The sequence below is a fragment of the Chelonia mydas genome, chromosome 8 (assembly GCF_015237465.2).
Source record: "Chelonia mydas isolate rCheMyd1 chromosome 8, rCheMyd1.pri.v2, whole genome shotgun sequence".
NCBI classification, from domain to species: Eukaryota; Metazoa; Chordata; order Testudines; family Cheloniidae; genus Chelonia; species Chelonia mydas.
The window spans coordinates 15,025,127-15,042,103 of record NC_057854.1 but is presented as its reverse complement, the minus strand read 5'-3'; the positions used below and the strand labels follow the sequence as shown (position 1 = coordinate 15,042,103).

Sequence of the window (16,977 nt, the reverse complement as noted above, 5' to 3'; positions counted from 1 at the left end):
ATTTAACTGGAAAGCAAGGCATTAAATCTGACCCTACTTTATAAATAATAGAAGGCTGACTTCTACCACCTTTTCTAATGCTGAGTAGATGCTTATACTCAGCAACTAATCCCACTGAAGGGTAAGGTATTTCTTAATATGAGTAAGGATGGCAGAATCTGGACCATAAAACAATATGGCAAGAACACCACGATAGCAAAAACACCTGTCCCCCATTGCATCTATACATTTCATATCTGAAGAGGGACACCAACGTTACTGCCATAGACAAAGTCAGTGGTAAATGATCCAGGAGAACTCAGATAAAGTAAGGACAGTATTAGGGATTAAATAGTACACCTCATCCAAAATCTAATGCTAAACCAAGACAAAACAGGTGATTCTATGGCAGGAAATATTACAAAAATATTCCCATTTGCTTTCCCAGAAGTCAAATGAGCACTGATTTCTCCCTGACTATGTAAGAACAGTGAGAGAGTACAAACTGTCCTCCACTTTGGAGGAAACCTTCAAACAGCCCCGCCAAGTTCATAATCAGAAGGAAGCTGCCCACGGACCAGGACCCACCAGCTCAAAGTAGCACCAGACACAGCACCAGATGCAAAACCTGCCAACATATCTCCACTGCTACAATGAGCTTCCTGTGTGCAGGCCAAGATACAAACCCGGCAGGAAAAGTTCTGGCTGTGACAAGGAGTGCAATCCCACTAATGCAGCTCAGTCCACCGCTCTGTTGGAAGCACCTCCAGGGTAGTTTGGTCTCCATGCTGGTCATCTGATTTCCGTAGAGCCTCAATGTTGAGGGTGCCAGCAAGAGTGCGAGTTGCGATGGTTGTGGTAATGATCTGGCCTTCCTGGTGACATCCCATTTCCTTCCCCCGCATTGCAAGTTCACCTCCAACCTCACCTCTGTCCTACAGGGAATTCCTTTTTCCATGGGTAGTGGGTCTCAAACTACACTGTGTCACACTGCTGCTGGGCTGAACACCTTTCACCATAGTACTCTACAGCAGCCACTGCATTTGAGCTCATCTTTGTGCAAAGGCTTCCCAAGAGTACCTGACAGCTGGCCCACGAGATGCGGGATGAAGCCATCAAGGGAAACATAGTCGAAAGAGAACAGGGTGCTAGAAAACACAGGTGAGAAAGAGACCTATGGGCCCTCAAATGAGTCTAGTGGAGTCCTAGGACAACCTCCCTTGCTTTGAGTGCAGCCCTCCTGTGTGTTAGCAGAGCACAGGACCTGCATACACACCGCACCCTTTCTGGAGGATTTCTCCCTGCTACCTGCAGCCAAGCAGCAAACGTCTGAATGTTTTCTCGATTGCTATTATTGCTCAGTGAAAAACTGCCAGAAACGAGAGATTGGTGGGACAGAGCCTGCGTCTAGCAAGCATCCACAGCGGCTGTGAAGTGATAAGTGTTGCTGCTGCAGCTTTCTTTCCCCTGCAGAGGCTCATGATGAGGCAGGAAAGGGTTGGGTGGGGTGTCAGCTTGAGAACAAGTTGCAGCTATATGAGATGAGAGACTCAAACGCCCGAATTCTCAGAGCGACTGAAAAGGCACGCGATCTCCCCATGCAGCATATGAGACGCAGCCCCACACAGCACCCACTGGAATGTGCTGTTACTGAACTCACAGTGGCATACGCCCTCAAGCAGTTTGCTGGTTTCCTCCTGGCATGACACACCATGCAACAATTATTGTATTTTCCAGAAAACAACATGCACATTTCAACTGACTTTTGACCCTAGAAATGAAATATGTGGCGGGAGGTTGCGGGGAGCTAGCCTTGTGGCTAGCTGGTAGGTCTTTGCTGCCATACCAGAGAACTGGGGTTGGGCTCCAGTCCTGGGGCCCAATTCATCTCTGATATAAGTCCAGTGGCTTCAAAGGCATTATCTCAGGAACGAGTTTGGCTCTCTGGTCCGAGCTCCAGTGAAGGTAGCATGCTCAGCCCCCAGGGCAGGAGGGAGAGCTCAACCCAGTAAAGGAGTTAATGTGGGGACAAACTTGGTAGTGCTTCAAACAGTAGATGCAGAGACAAGCCCAACCCCAACTGAATCTGCTGTCCTGGTTTCTGTTATGTAAAACAGCTGTTAGTACAAGGTAAAGACAGGGGGAAACTCCCCTGTGGGGCACTTCTGGGGCCTGCTGCAGAACACAGGCTGCAGCACCCCAGTGGAGAGGAGAGATAAAGAAAGGGGAGATGATATTCAGAGGAATCACCATCTAGGGCCACATTCTGATTACAGTTACGTAAGGGCAAATCTGGAGTAATGCCACTGAACTCAATGGATTCACTCCATACTGGTGCTGGTATAAGTGATCAGGATCTGGTTAGACAGTATGGCAGACATGCTGCTCCAGAATCTCCATCCCACCTGAGCTTCACTTCAGGTAGGAATGGAGTGGTGGGGCTATGGTGGCCATTAGCCACCATTGTTCCTTCCCTTCTGGAGTCATCCGGGGCCGATGCAACTTCCAACACAACTTACAGCAGCCTTGTGCCTGCTCTAAGTGGAGCCCCTAAGTGGCTGTTAAACTGCACTCTCCACAAGGGCTGTCAAGCGATTAAAAAGATTAAAACCAATTAATCGCGCTGATAAACAATAATAGAATACCATTTATTTAAATATTTTTGGGTGTTTTCTACATTTCAAATATATTGATTTCCATTACAACACAGAATACAAAATATACAGTGCTCACTTTATATTTACTTTTTATTACAAATATTTGCACTGTAAAAAACAAAAGAAATAGTATTTTTCAATTCACCTAATACAAGCAGTCTAGTGCAATCTCTTTATCATGAAAGTTGAACTTACAAATGTAGAATTATCTACAAAAAATAACGGCATTCAAAAATAAAACAATGTAAAACTTTAGAGCCTACAAGCCCACTCAGTCCTACTTCTTGTTCAGCCAATCACTCAGACAAGTTTGTTTACATTGCAGGAGATAATGCTGCCCGCTTCTTGCAGGTCCTGTGCTCTTGTTTACAGTGTCACCTGAAAGTGAGAACAGGCATTCACATGGCACTGTTGTAGCCAGCGCTGTAAGATATTTATGTGCCATATGCTCTAAAGATTCATATGTCCCTTCATGCTTCAACCACCATCCCAGAGGACATGCGTCCATGCTGATGACGCTTGTTTAGCATATCTGGCATGTCAATACCTTGCAATGCCAGCTACAAAAGTGCCATGAGAATGCCTATTCTCACTTTCAGATGACATTGTAAATAAGAAGCAGGCAGCATTATCCCCTGTAAATGTAAACAAGAAGTAGGATTGAGTGGACTTGTAGACTCTAAAGTTTTACATTGTTTTGTTTTTGAGTGCAGTTATGTAACAAAAAATTCTACATTTGTAAGTTGCACTTTCATGACAAAGAGATTGCACTACAGTACTGGTGTGAGTTGAACTGAAAAATACTATTTCTTTTGTTTATCGTGTTTACAGTGCAAATATTTGCAATCAAAAATAATAATATAAAGTGAGCACTGCACACTTTGTTTGCTGGGTTGTAATGGAAATCAATATATTTGAAAATGTAGAAAACCTTCCAAAAATATTTAATACATTGAAATTGGTATTATACTGTTTAACAGTGCAATTAAAACTGTAATTAATCACAATTAATTTTTTTGAGTTAATCGTGTGAGTTAACTGTGATTAATCGACAGCCCTACTCTCCACCCAGACCCCTTCTCACCCATCCCTTCTCCCCACCCCCAACATACCCTGTATGAGACGTGGCTAGGGAGGCAGTGTGGAGCTCTACACCAACCAGGGAATTCCCTTGCTACAAGGGTATTCACCTGCAGGGCTTGATTTTGTTAGCCCTTTTATGCTGCCAAAACAGCATCATGGATCCACAGTGGAACACAGAGTCCGGAATACTGTGATTTGTCTAACGTAGACAGTAGGTTCCTTGTGGCAGGGAATTGTGTCTATTTTAGGTCAGGATGGTGCCTAGCACGCTGCGGAAGGCTTCGAGAATAAACAAGCAACAACAAACATGACTAGTTTTTTGAAAAAAATTCCCTTGCAAGTCACTTCTGATGAAGCAAGACAATGAAAACCAAGTGATAAACTAACATTAGAAAAAGGGCCCAAACAAGGACACTCAATGATTTCCACTCAATTTCAGTATTAAGGACACCCAGAAAATAAATACAAAGTCAGTAAAAGAGATCCAACATTACTGTCTGGAGCTCAGACCATTGCAAGCCCAATGTGCCTACCACAAACCACGGTGCCAGTTAAGAATGTGTGCATATTTCCTGACTGCCCTTTGTTTCTTTCATATAACCTGCTTCACCTTTGAATATGGATATTCTTGCAGGTGCTACTGCCCTCTACAGTTCCAGGAGAGTCAACACAGCAGCACGTTACAGTTTATTGTAACCATATCATGCAAGATGGTATGTCTTCTCTTAACCCCTATTTCAGTCGCTTATATCTTTCCTTAAGAAATCCTCTCCTGAGCAGACTCACCTCATGGTAAGTCTAAGCCCCACAGAAAATTTCTTATTCCTGGAAAATGTAAAGAAAATCCATCCAGCCATTTTTGGAGTTAGCCCAGCATGAAAAATTAAGTTGTGTGATAACCCAGGGTCTCTGACTCACAATCCCTCGCTCTAGCCAGCAGAGACATGGCCTACCCAGATGGGATGCTTGTTGACCATCCAGACGCATCAGGAAAGCACATATGTCAATTTCAAAAGCCCTTTAGAGTGTCAGCCAGGCCCCTTACTCAGGTGTCTACTGAGGGGAGAGCACAAAGACTCTTGTCCCTCATGCAGCCCCTGTAGGGACTATGCATAATTGCAGCTCTTGTGCTCGAGTGCAGAAGCCACTTTGTGTACTCCTCATGGCTCACATAATGTCCTAAAGGGGTGGGGAGGAGGCAGTCACAGCCTGGCCCCCGGAACAGGAACACCACAGAGGGTGGGAGAGGCTGCATGCTATAACAGGGTGTAGAAAGGGGCACGCTCCCCCTACACACAGGGACGTTCCAGGAGACATTCCGCCTCCCGCTACTCCCTCTAGGATGGTACTGCTCTGAACCATCCATTCCTCTGGGTGGCAGCTGAGCTCACAGGCCCAAGCTAGCCCTTGTATCAACAGGAATACAACAAATTCGTATTAGCTCACGGATGCTCAGCCAAACCATTCAACACTCCAAGTCCCCTAAAGCTTAATACAATTCTCCTGTGGGGTCAGAAGCTGCAAGGAAGATTGTTTTTCTCCTAATGGTTTGTATTTTGAGCCTAACATTAACCCACTGCACTGATCAATACAGAATTAGAGACATATTGAGCCAAGCTCATCCCATCCCCTGGAGAAAGCCTACTGGCTTCAGTCTGGCCTATTGCTTCTCTCATATCCCAAAGCCAGCTAACCGTGCAGTGACAGAAGGTGACAAACAGGTGTACAGTGTTGGCAATGCAGCCTTAACCACCTTAGTCCTAGTTTTTGGGAAAACCGATGAATTAACTGGTTTCTCTTCCCTCGCCGCCCCTCCCCCGACCCCCAACATCGACAGTCCTCTTATGCTGGTTGTAGCTCACCAGCCAAGTAGGGTTTGCCAGGCCAAGACCAGGCTGGGAAGCTGCCAAGAAAAACTGGGGTGTGCTGCAGGAAACAGTGGCAGTGACTTAGTAGGTGGCACCGACTTAGTACTGAATCAGTGCTCCTGCCTCAGGATGCTGTTGCACTTATCTAGCCTGTTAGCGGCCTCCCGCAGCCTCCAGGAGCTGCTCTCTCTGTTCTGCTGTTGAAGGAGGCCTCCAGAGACAGTGACTCCTCCTTTGGCACAATCTCACCTGGCATGATCTCACCCACCCCACCTGTCTTGTCTCTGCTCTGCAGGTGGTGCGGTTAGCCTCCCTTTCTCTGATACACACATGCACCCAGGCCCCGGGTAAACAGCCCTTCTACAGTTTCTGAGGCACTCTCTCATTTGCTTTTCAGAGAGTAAATGAGTGAGTGACATGTCAGAGTCCGTGAAGGATGGTCTTGTGATGGAGGCACTAGACTAGGATTCAGAAGCACGGAGTTCAGTTTCTGCCACTGACCTAGGACAAGTCATGTCACCTCTCTGTGTCTCAGGTCACCATCTGTAAAAAGTGGGGGTAATCATTCTTCCTTCGTCTGTCTTGTTTAGTTACTCTGGGTTTGTACAGAACTCAGCTCAACATGGCCAAGCTCTGTAGGGGCTACTGTAATTACTCCTGGGGAAATTCTGTGCCATTGTGTGCGCATAATTCATTTGCTCTGCATACTTTTTTTTTTTTTTTTTTTTTTTTTTCAGAAAATAGCTTCTGCTGGAAAGTTGCTGCAGTTCTGCCTTTTCCCCACCAAAGGGCACTGTGCCTTCTTCACAGTGCCTGTAGGGCCAGGTCAGGAGACAGGGGATATGGGGAGACAGACAGCATGGGGCAGGGGCTGAATGGGAGTGGAGGTGCAGGGCCAGATGGGGATGGCTGAGCTGGGGCACAGAGACACATGGGGATGGGGAGAGGGGGCTGGGTTGAGGGGGTGCAAGGACACATGGGAACAGGGGGGAGTGGCTGTCTGAGTGGGGGTGGAGGGATACATGGACAGCGGGTGCAAGGACACATGGGGACGAGCAGTTGTGCCTGACTGAATGGGAGAGGCTAGGGGTCAGCCAGCGTCTGTATGGGGGAAGCTCTTTAACAATCCCTCCCCATACCCGCTCCCCCCAAAAATCTGTTCCATACTTTTCCCACCCATACCCAACAACCCTCCAAGTTTAAACCCAGGCTACGTCCCAGCAATTACTGCCCTTTCTCTCAGCTCCTCCATTACCTCTGCCTCTGCCAAGCCTTTGCACTGCTTCTGAGGGGTATGGGAAATACGGTTCTGTATTGTAGTTTAAATGAATTGTTACTCAGAGTTCTGTATTAATATGCCTAGTAAGGAGTCTATTTGTCAAAAAAAAGATTCAGGAAATGTTTTTGGTTATCTCTGTTGTTACAGACATACTTGCTGACAGGTATTTTGAAATAAATTACCAAAATAATTGAAACTGGGGTGATTATATTGTGTTATTTTGACAAATAAAATATGTAGAATTTTAATTTTTTGGTGCAGAATTCCCCCAGGGATATGTACTATCCACAACAAATGGAAACAGAATGAGTGAGGGGCTACTTAGGAAAATATTTGGGAGGAGCAACTAGGGCACAGGGGCAGGCAGGGAAGGAGGGGAAGACTGTTGGGGGTGACACAGTGAGAGGCTGGAAGTGAGGGGTAAAACAACACAAAGAAGGGGGGAGAGAGAGACAGAGCACTCACACAGTGTAGGGAGAGGAATGGGAAAGGGAAGAAAAAAGGTAGACTGAAAAGATTCCCTCGAGAAGAAGCCGAGCGGTGCAGTGGATGAGGAGGAGCAGGAACAGTAGAAGCAGAGGGGATATCACTCCACTGCAAGATTATTAGAAAAAGTGAATGTCAAATATTACAAATAAAATCCAAACAACATCCGACGTGATGTAAGCGACGGAAACAGAGCATTATCCGTGTATGAATGCTGGGTGAGAAATACCTTGCGCTGTGGAGGCAAGTTAAAAAACAACACCATCCCCAACTGAAATGCTTGGCACAAGCACCAGCAGACAGTGCTCTCTATAATTCTATTAAGTTTGAAATTGAAGGAGACTTTGGAGAAATCTCCCTGCCTCTGCTGGGGTTTCCCTTAACTCTGTGTAGTTCTCAATCTACCCTGCTAAGCATGACATATCTCTGTCTCATGAAGGGAAGTTTTCTCTTCCCTTTAGAAAACACCAGATTGCACCATGTCACAGGTATTTCCAGAAGCATGTGATGGAGGAAGAGAGCCTCCAGCTGCCTTACAACCACTTTCCCCAGATTACTAAAGATCTTCTATTTTGTTCAAAGAGACATTGCCCAGCCTGTTCAAACCTGCCAGGCCAAAGCAACTAAGCGTATCCAGAGACTTTAAATGAGTATGGCTTTCGAAATGTACCTGTTAATGAGGAATTGTGAAAATTGACTCACGTGGGGGAGGGGAGAAGCCACAAACTTATGGAGAATTTAAGTTGTTTTTTTTTTTAAATATAAATGCACATTACAGGCCCTTATGGTTACAAAGGCATTCTAATGTGAACGAGTGTAAATGGGTGTTTTCTTGAGTCTGCAAAGAGCTGGTTCCCATGCCTTTGCTGCTATTCATAGATCTGCCAAGCAACAGCAGAGTGTAACTAATATAAATGATCAATTTCATTGCCACTTCTCAAAATCCTGGGGAGGGATGTGGTGAGATATACCAGTTTCATGCTGCTTCTGCTGCTTCTTGAGAAATTGCTGAGCAGCAGTGAAGTGGAACACTAGAGTAATTCTACCCTGCACTAGCCTGCTGCATATTAATTGTCCACGTGGACTCTGCTGACATGCATCAACTGTTCATTAGTGTGCTTTGATTAGTCCCATTTCAAAGAGGACTAGATGTATCAGCCCAAGGCATGGGAAGAGAAACAGAAGCTATCAGGCTAATAACGAGCAGCCCCAGCCTTCAAATGGACAATGGAAATTAGCTACAGGAACGGTTTGCTAGGAACAACAACAACAAAAAAACACCTTACACCTGCTGCCCTATAGAAACTCTACCCCCACCCTCTCCACCGCTCCTTTCCCTCTGCCCCCTCAGCCTCCCCTCTCATCCCCCTCTCCTTTCCCTCTGCCCCCTCAGCCTCCCCTCTCATCCCCCTCTCCTTTCCCTCTGCCCCCTCGCTTCCCTCAGCCTCCCCTCTCATCCCCCTCTCCTTTCCCTCTGCCCCCCTCTCATCCCCCTCTCCTTTCCCTCAGCCTCCCCTCCCATCCCCCTCTCCTTTCCCTCTGCTCCCTCAGCCTCCCCTCCCTTCCCCCTCTCCTTTCCCTGTGCCTCCTCCCTTCCCCCTCTCCTTTCCCTGTGCCCCCTCCCTTCCCCGTGCCCCCTCCCTTCCCCCTCTCCTTTCCCTGTGCCCCCCTCCATTTCCTCTGCTCCCTCAACCTCCTCCCTTCCCCCTCTCCTTTCCCTGTGCCCCCTCCCTTCCCCGTGCCCCCTCCCTTCCCCCTCTCCTTTCCCTGTGCCCCCCTCCATTTCCTCTGCTCCCTCAACCTCCCCCCACCCCCTCTCCTTTCCTTCTGCCCCTTTGGCCTCCACTCCCGTTCCCTCTGCGGTGCCCCTTTGGTCCATCTCCCACCCCCTCCCTTTTCTCTGCCTCCTAGGCTTCCCTTCCTACCCATACTTTTCCTCTGCTCCCTTAGCCTCCCCCTCCTTTCCCTCTGTCCCTTTGCCCCCTCAGCTTCTCTTCCCACCCCATCCCTTCCCTCTGCCCCCTCTCCAACTCCTCTATCCTTTCTCTCTGACCCTTCCCACCCAGCCCCACCCTTTCCCTCTGCCCCCCCGACCTCCCCTCCCACCCCCTCCTTTCCCGCAGCACCCTCTTCTTCCTTCTCACAGTTCCCCTGTCGGACCAATGGAGGATACAACCTCTCTGAGCTGAGTCTCAGGTGCAGGAGATCTCCTCGGGGCTGCCCCCAGTTGGAATCAAGTCAAAGAAACCCTTTACCTGCACATGCATCTCCTCCTTTCAGCATAGTCTTTGGGGAGCCACTGTTGCGATCTGGTGGGGGTGGAACAGAGCAGGCAGAGGGGCAGATGCTTAGTCTGGTCCAGGCTGTACCCACAGGTTCACTGCTATTTCCAGATGTCTTTAGGATCCCATTTCTTAGCACACTCCCATTCAGAGGCCGAGTCTTGTTGCTCGTGGTCCCGAGGTGTGGGCCATTGGCTGTGAACCCCAACAGGGCTGTTTTTCTCCGCAGTCAAAACAAAGGCTGGTGACTTTCACTTTTCCTTTAGGCTGCATCCTCCAAAAATATAGGTGGGGGAGGGAAGAGAGAGCTGTGGCTGGGGAAAGTGAAAGTGCACAGGAGGGAGGTGGAGCAACGGCCTAGGATCTAATCCAGTTTGGTACACAGAATTTTCCCAGGGATTATTATACTTCACAGCGTTCAGAGACAGGGGACAGGCAGAATGGGCAGGGGAGGAGAGAAAAGAACCCAAAAGCATGTCAGGGGGACAGGATATGAGGAACTCAAATTCTGTGGGGGTAGAAGACGGTAAATTAGAGTGTTTCAGGCTTGGTAGTGGGAGAAAATCCCTTTTACTAGGTCAGAGAAATGTTTTCCTGCTGGGTTGCATGAAGCCTTTGACCATATTGATCACCGTGCATAGTGGCCTGGTTTTGATGCATCTTTGATATCTCTAGGTTTCCTATCCTCATGACTGGCTCTCGTTTCTGGCCTGGGAAACTCGGACTGATTCTCTTCTCCCTTTCTATTTAGAAAGTGCAGAGAGATTTTAAGCACTGTGTTGGCTCTACCCAGAGCCCTGTTTCTCCTAGTGCATCCGCCACTGGCAGCAACAGTGAGAAACAGGACTGGTCAAACGTTTTCCTTCACAACTGTTTTTTCCATGGAAAATTGGATTTACAACTAAATGAAATTTTTCACAAATGTCTGCTTTCTCTGGAAAACTTTTTTTTTTTTGGGGGGGGGGGGGGGGGGGTCAAAAAATTAAATGTTTCGGCATTCAAATTTCTGATGTTCTAATTTTTTATTTATACATATTCTTCTATTTAATGTTGTTGTAGGTAGGTGGAATCCAATTCTGTTTATTCCAGTTTAAATAAAGTCCCCTTTATCGTATTTTTTGACAACCAATTGTATTCACTTAGGTACCATTAAATAACCTTTTATCACAGTTTTCAGAGTAGCAGCCATGTTAGTCTGTATCTGCAAAAAGAAAAGGAGGACTTGTGGCACCTTAGAGACTAACAAATTTATTTGAGCATAAGCTTTCGTGAGCTACAGCTCACTTCATTGGATGCATGCAGTGGAAAATACAGTGGGGAGATTTTACACCATTGGGAAGGAAATCATAGATCCTGTGGTTGATAGAACTCATAAAATGGCTGACCAACACCCACTGTTTCATGTTCTCTGTGTATATAAAATCTCCCCACTGTATTTTCCACTGCATGCATCCAATGAAGTGAGCTGTAGCTCACAAAAGCTTATGCTCAAATAAATTTGTTAGTCTCTAAGGTGCCACAAGTCCTCCTGTTCTTTCATCACAGTGTAACACTTCCCCCCAGCTCTCACCTGCTAGGTAAATTACATCACCTCCATGACAGACCACTACTACTAAATTTTGGTTGGTGGTTTTAGGACAGGGTGACTCTTGTATGTATTTCAAATTATAACACAATATCCTTCCTCTGAGAGGTCTGTTTACACCTCTACACTCTAGCCCTGGGGAAAGAGAGTGCAAGAAAATGACCCCTGCGAAGGGGTGAAGCCTGGTTAGAAGCAAAGCTAGCTGGCAACACTGATGAAATGAATGAGCTCTGTGGAGCTGCAACCTATTGGTGATTGCTCTGAATATTCTGGTTCCACGCCACAAGTTACATTATCCAATTCTATTTCCTAAAACAAAGCTTTCTGCAAACTTGATTAACACATCTACACTGCTACAAGTCACAACTTTGGCTCGTTCAGGCAGCTCTTACAAGTTCCCATCCGAAGAATAACTATCTTTCAGACAAGAGCAGAAGTCTCTGTACATGGCTGAAACCTGCACAATGTCATACAGCTTCAGATAGTAACTGGATGTGATGCAGAAGCCCTTAGATAATATTGTAAAACATATCTGGGATCCTGAGTGTGCCACCAAAAGGACTTCATTCCTATCCAAGCTATATAAATGCCAAATCTCCCATATTACTTTCAGCTTTCCTGTGAAAGAGGCACAAACGCCATGCTACAGAGACAATTTAAAAATAAAAATAAATCTACACAGGGCTTGTCCCTGCTGGATGCTCCTGGAAGCACTCCTGGAAGACACTTGTAGCACAGACATCATGTGCTAAATAAGTCTCAGGGCTTAAAAGTGGATTTTTCTACCCTGAGCTGCAATTGTAAGAGTAAGGAAAGCTACTGTCTGAATCCTGGTGGCTTAGAGAACAATGTTAAGGGCCTTGAGATTGTTCGTGGTTCAAGGCAGTTAATGAGTAAGCCAGAAGGAAATGAATTAAGTTCATCCCAGGGTCAAGAACCATTCTGTACTACCAGATGGAAGCAATTAAGATCTCTTAAGAAACCAAACTATTCAAAACTGCAGGACCAGAGAGAAGAGAACATCTCCCCCGCTCGCTGATGTCACTGATGTAAGTTGGGAATGTCTGAAAAAAGAAAACTGGCACTTTAGGCAATAACCCAGCCTTCTCCTGTGCAAACTGCACACTTAGTAGTGTTTTGTTTAACTTCTCCTGCACTGCTCCAGGCAGCACAGTGCCATTACCAGGGGAGTTCATTTAATGACTCAGTGCTTTAAAACCATTTTATTTAGTCTGAGAGATTAATCAGTCAGTCAGTGTCCCTGGGCACTTCCTGTTAATCAGTCATATTATCTACCTAGTTTCCTCAAGTAAAGATACTTGAGGAATTAGAGACAATGACAATATTAGCAAACTGAGACTGCAGCTAGCTTTTAGATATGCAGGCAAAGAGATATAAGTGACCGGGCTAAGTACTGTTAGCAGAAGAGGTCACAGAGGTAAGAAAGGGGTTTCCCTGGAGACATGTACATTCATTTTTAGAATCAGATGAGCAGATTCTCTCTCTCTCTCTCTCTCTCGGGCTGTCATATCTTCACCGGGATTTTGAGAATGCCTCTCACTGGTCTTATATTGAGGAATTACCCACAATTCAAAGTAATAAGACAGCTCCCAGCAGGTAAGCTGATGTACTGAGACCAACTACGTCACTTTCGCAAAACATGGCTCTTTTTTTCCGGGCCACACCACAAAATGCTACAAGTCACAACTTTGGCTTGTTCAGGCAGCTCTTACAACAGCATGGCTTCTGGGCCAAAGCTCTCACACTTTGCCTACAGCAGCTGTTTGTAACTACTGTAGACTCCCTTTTTAAAATAAATGTTGCTATTTTGCTGTATACAGTTGCCCTACCAACAGATGTATCCAGTACAAATACAGAGAGCAGAGCAGGGTCAGGATATAAACATTGAAACCACAGAATAAAATCCAAGAAGAAAAACGTTTTAAAAATAAATCCAAAGAGCTATTTAAAGACTGTCAATCATTAGCAGCCTGAGCGAGGGGGAAAGACAGTCTTTGGTTAAGGTAGTAGACAAAGGATAATATTTTCAAAAGCACTTAAGTGACTTAGGAGCCTAAGGCCTATTTTCAAAAACGACTTAGGCACTAGACACCAGACACCTAAGTCTCAATGAGACTTCTGAAAATCTAAATGAAACTTCTGTGAGGCTCCAAAAGTCTAAGTCACTTTTGAAAATGGAACAAGGCCTAGATTAATATTCTACCTTTTCAGAAGAAAGAGCCCATAGTCTGAGTTGCTTCCATGAACTAAATTCTTGAGAGATTTTGCTTAAAGATAGTAGAAATCTCACAACACCACACGACAGGCCTTGATTTGGCCTCAGACTGAACTCTAACCAGAATTTAATCTGGGTACAAATCACTGGAGATTCTGGCTCGAGTTCATTGGGTTCCTGGCCCATGACTAGGGCTTCTACCCACTGATGGTAACACAAGTAATAATGATACTTCAGACTTAAACAGGAGTTTACCAAACTTAACTAGAACAAATACATTTCTTAGGTAAATATGGTAACGGTGTTTAAAAATTATCTGCAGACTCCATACTTTGGAAAGGAGAAAACTTAAGTGTGGTGTGACTGTAGTAGGATCACAGAAGTAGGGTCCAGAGACACAAACAGTGATAAACCAGAAGAAAAAAAAAGTATGAACTTTCTAGCAACAGACAGAGAATTCAGACTGTGGGATTTAAAGAAAACAAAAAGAGAAATCCATTAACCACACACTCTATGGGGCAAAATAATGAATGGCTGTTTAGTCCAAACTCACTCAGATTAGTTTAAACCTACAGTAATTATGAAGAAACTCGTACAGATACAGACAGACATCATCTTCCTTTCCAAATGCAAACAGATGGACATCGTACCAAAAGGACTGAAGGTAAAAAATCCATTACAATCCACATACCACACAGACTATGCTGACAGCTTGTGCCACACGCTCTCAAAGAAACTGCGGAACAACCTGATCAACATCCTCTACAGCAAACAGGGAAAGATTAAGAATGAGCTCTCAAAACTGGATACTCTCATTAAAAACCAACCTTCCACACAAACTTCCTCGTGGCTGGACTTTACTAAAACTAGACAAGCCATTTACAACACACACTTTGCTTCTCTACAAAAGAAAAAGGACACTAAACTATCTAAACTACTACATGCCACAAGGGGCCACAACAGTGGTTCTCTTAACCCACCCAGCAATATTGTTAATCTATCCAATTATACCCTTAGCCCAGCAGAAGAATCTGTCCTATCTCGGGGCCTCTCCTTCTGCCCTTCCACCCCCACGAACATGATACAGTTCTGTGGTGACCTAGAATCCTATTTTCGACGTCTCCGACTCAAGGAATATTTCCAACATACCTCTGAACAACATACTAACCCACAGAGACCTTCCTACCAACACTACAAAAAGAAGGATTCTGGGTGGACTCCTCCTGAAGGTCAAAACAACAGACTGGACTTCTACATAGAGTGCTTCCACCAAAGTGCACGGGCTGAAATTGTGGAAAAGCAGCATCACTTGCCCCATAACCTCAGCCGTGCAGAACACAATGCCATCCACAGCCTCAGAAACAACTCTGACATCATAATCAAAAGGCTGATAAAGGAGGTGCTGTCGTCATCATGAATAGGTCGGAATATGAACAAGAGACTGCTAGGCAGCTCTCCAACACCACTTTCTACAAGCCATTACCCTCTGATCCCACTGAGGGTTACCAAAAGAAACTACACCATTTGCTCAAGAAACTCCCTGAAAAAGCACAAGAACAAATCCGCACAGACACACCCCTGGAACCCCGACCTGGGGTATTCTATCTGCTACCCAAGATCCATAAACCTGGAAATCCTGGATGCCCCATCATCTCAGGCATTGGCACCCTGACAGCAGGATTCTCTGGCTATGTAGACTCCCTCCTCAGGCCCTACACTACCAGCACTCCCAGCTATCTTCGAGACACCACTGACTTCCTAAGGAAACTACAATCCATCGGTGATCTTCCTGAAAACACCATCCTGGCCACTATGGATGTAGAAGCCCTCTACACCAACATTCCACACAAAGATGGACTACAAGCCATCAGGAACACTATCCCCAATAATGTCACGGCAAACCTGATGGCTGAACTTTGTGACTTTCTCCTCACCCATAACTATTTCACATCTGGGGACAATGTATACCTTCAAATCAGCGGCGCTGCTATGGGTACCCGCATGGCCCCACAGTATGCCAACATTTTTATGGCTGACTTAGAACAACGCTTCCTCAGCTCTCGTCCCCTAATGTCCCTACTCCACTTGCGCTACATTGATGACATCATCATCTGGACCCATGGAAAAGAAGCCCTTGAGGAATTCCACCATGATTTCAACAATTTCCATCCCACCATCAACCTCAGTCTGGACCAGTCCACACAAGAGATCCACTTCCTGGACACTACGGTGCTAATAAGCGATGGTCACATAAACACCACCCTATACCGGAAACCTACTGACCGCTATTCTACCTACGTGCCTCCAGCTTTCATCCAGACCATACCACATGGTCCATTGTCTACAGCCAAGCTCTACGATTCAACCGCATTTGCTCCAACCCCTCAGACAGAGACAAACACCTACAAGATCTCTATCTATTCTTACAACTACAATACCCACTTGCTGAAGTGAAGAAACAGATTGACAGAGCCCGAAGAGTACCCAGAAGTCACCTACTACAGGACAAGCCCAACAAAGAAAATAACAGAACACCACTAGCCATCACCTTCAGCCCCCAACTAAAACCTCTCCAACGCATCATCAGGATCTACAACCTATTATGAAGGACGACCCATCACTCTCACAGATCTTGGGAGGCAGGCCAGTCCTTGCTTACAGACAGCCCCCCAACCTGAAGCAAATACTCACCAGCAACCACACACCACACAACAGAACCACTAACCCAGGAACCTATCCTTGCAACAAAGCCCGTTGCCATACCTATTCAGGAGACACCAACATAGGGCCTAATCACATCAGCCACACTATCAGAGGCTCGTTCACCTGCACATCTACCAATGTGATATATGCCATCATGTACCAGCAATGCCCCTCTGCCATGTACATTGGTCAAACTGGACAGTCTATGTAAAAGAATAAATGGACACAAATCAGACGTCAAGAATTATAACATTCAAAAACCAGTCGGAGAACACTTCAATCTCTCTGGTCACTCGATTACAGACCTAAAAGTCGCATTATTACAACAAAAAGACTTCAAAAACAGACTCCAACGAGATACTGCTGAATTGGAATTAATTTGCAAACTGGATACAATTAACTCAGGCTTGAATAGAGACTGGGAGTGATTGAGTCGTTACACAAAGTAAAACTATTTCCCCATGTTTATTTCCCCACCCCACACTGTTCCTCAGACGTTCTTGTCAACTGCTGGAAATGGCCCACCTTGATTATCTCTACAAAAGGTTTTCTTCCCCCCCCCCCCCCCCCCCCCCCCCCCCCCCCCCCCCCCCCCCCGGCTCTCCTGCTGGTATTAGCTCCTCTTAAGTGATCACTCTCCTTACAGTGTGTATGGTAACATCCATTGTTTCATGTTCTCTGTGTACATAAATCTCCCCACTGTATTTTCCGCTGAATGCATCCGATGAAGTGAGCTGTAGCTCACAAAAGCTTATGCTCAAATAAATTTGTTAGTCTCTAAAGTGTCACAAGTACTCCTTTTCTTTTTGCGAGTAATTA

The 16,977-nt window shown here is 45.8% G+C and overlaps 1 long non-coding RNA gene across 1 annotated transcript in view; it reads right to left on the bottom strand.

The window, feature by feature from the left end:
- Positions 1 to 9,962, bottom strand: part of LOC114020343 — a 71,302-nt gene extending 61,340 nt beyond the window's left edge. The window contains exon 1 of the long non-coding RNA XR_005226502.2: positions 9,608 to 9,962. This is a non-coding gene — a long non-coding RNA (uncharacterized LOC114020343). The remainder of the gene's footprint in view (positions 1 to 9,607) is intronic.
- Positions 9,963 to 16,977: the final 7,015 nt, after the last annotated feature.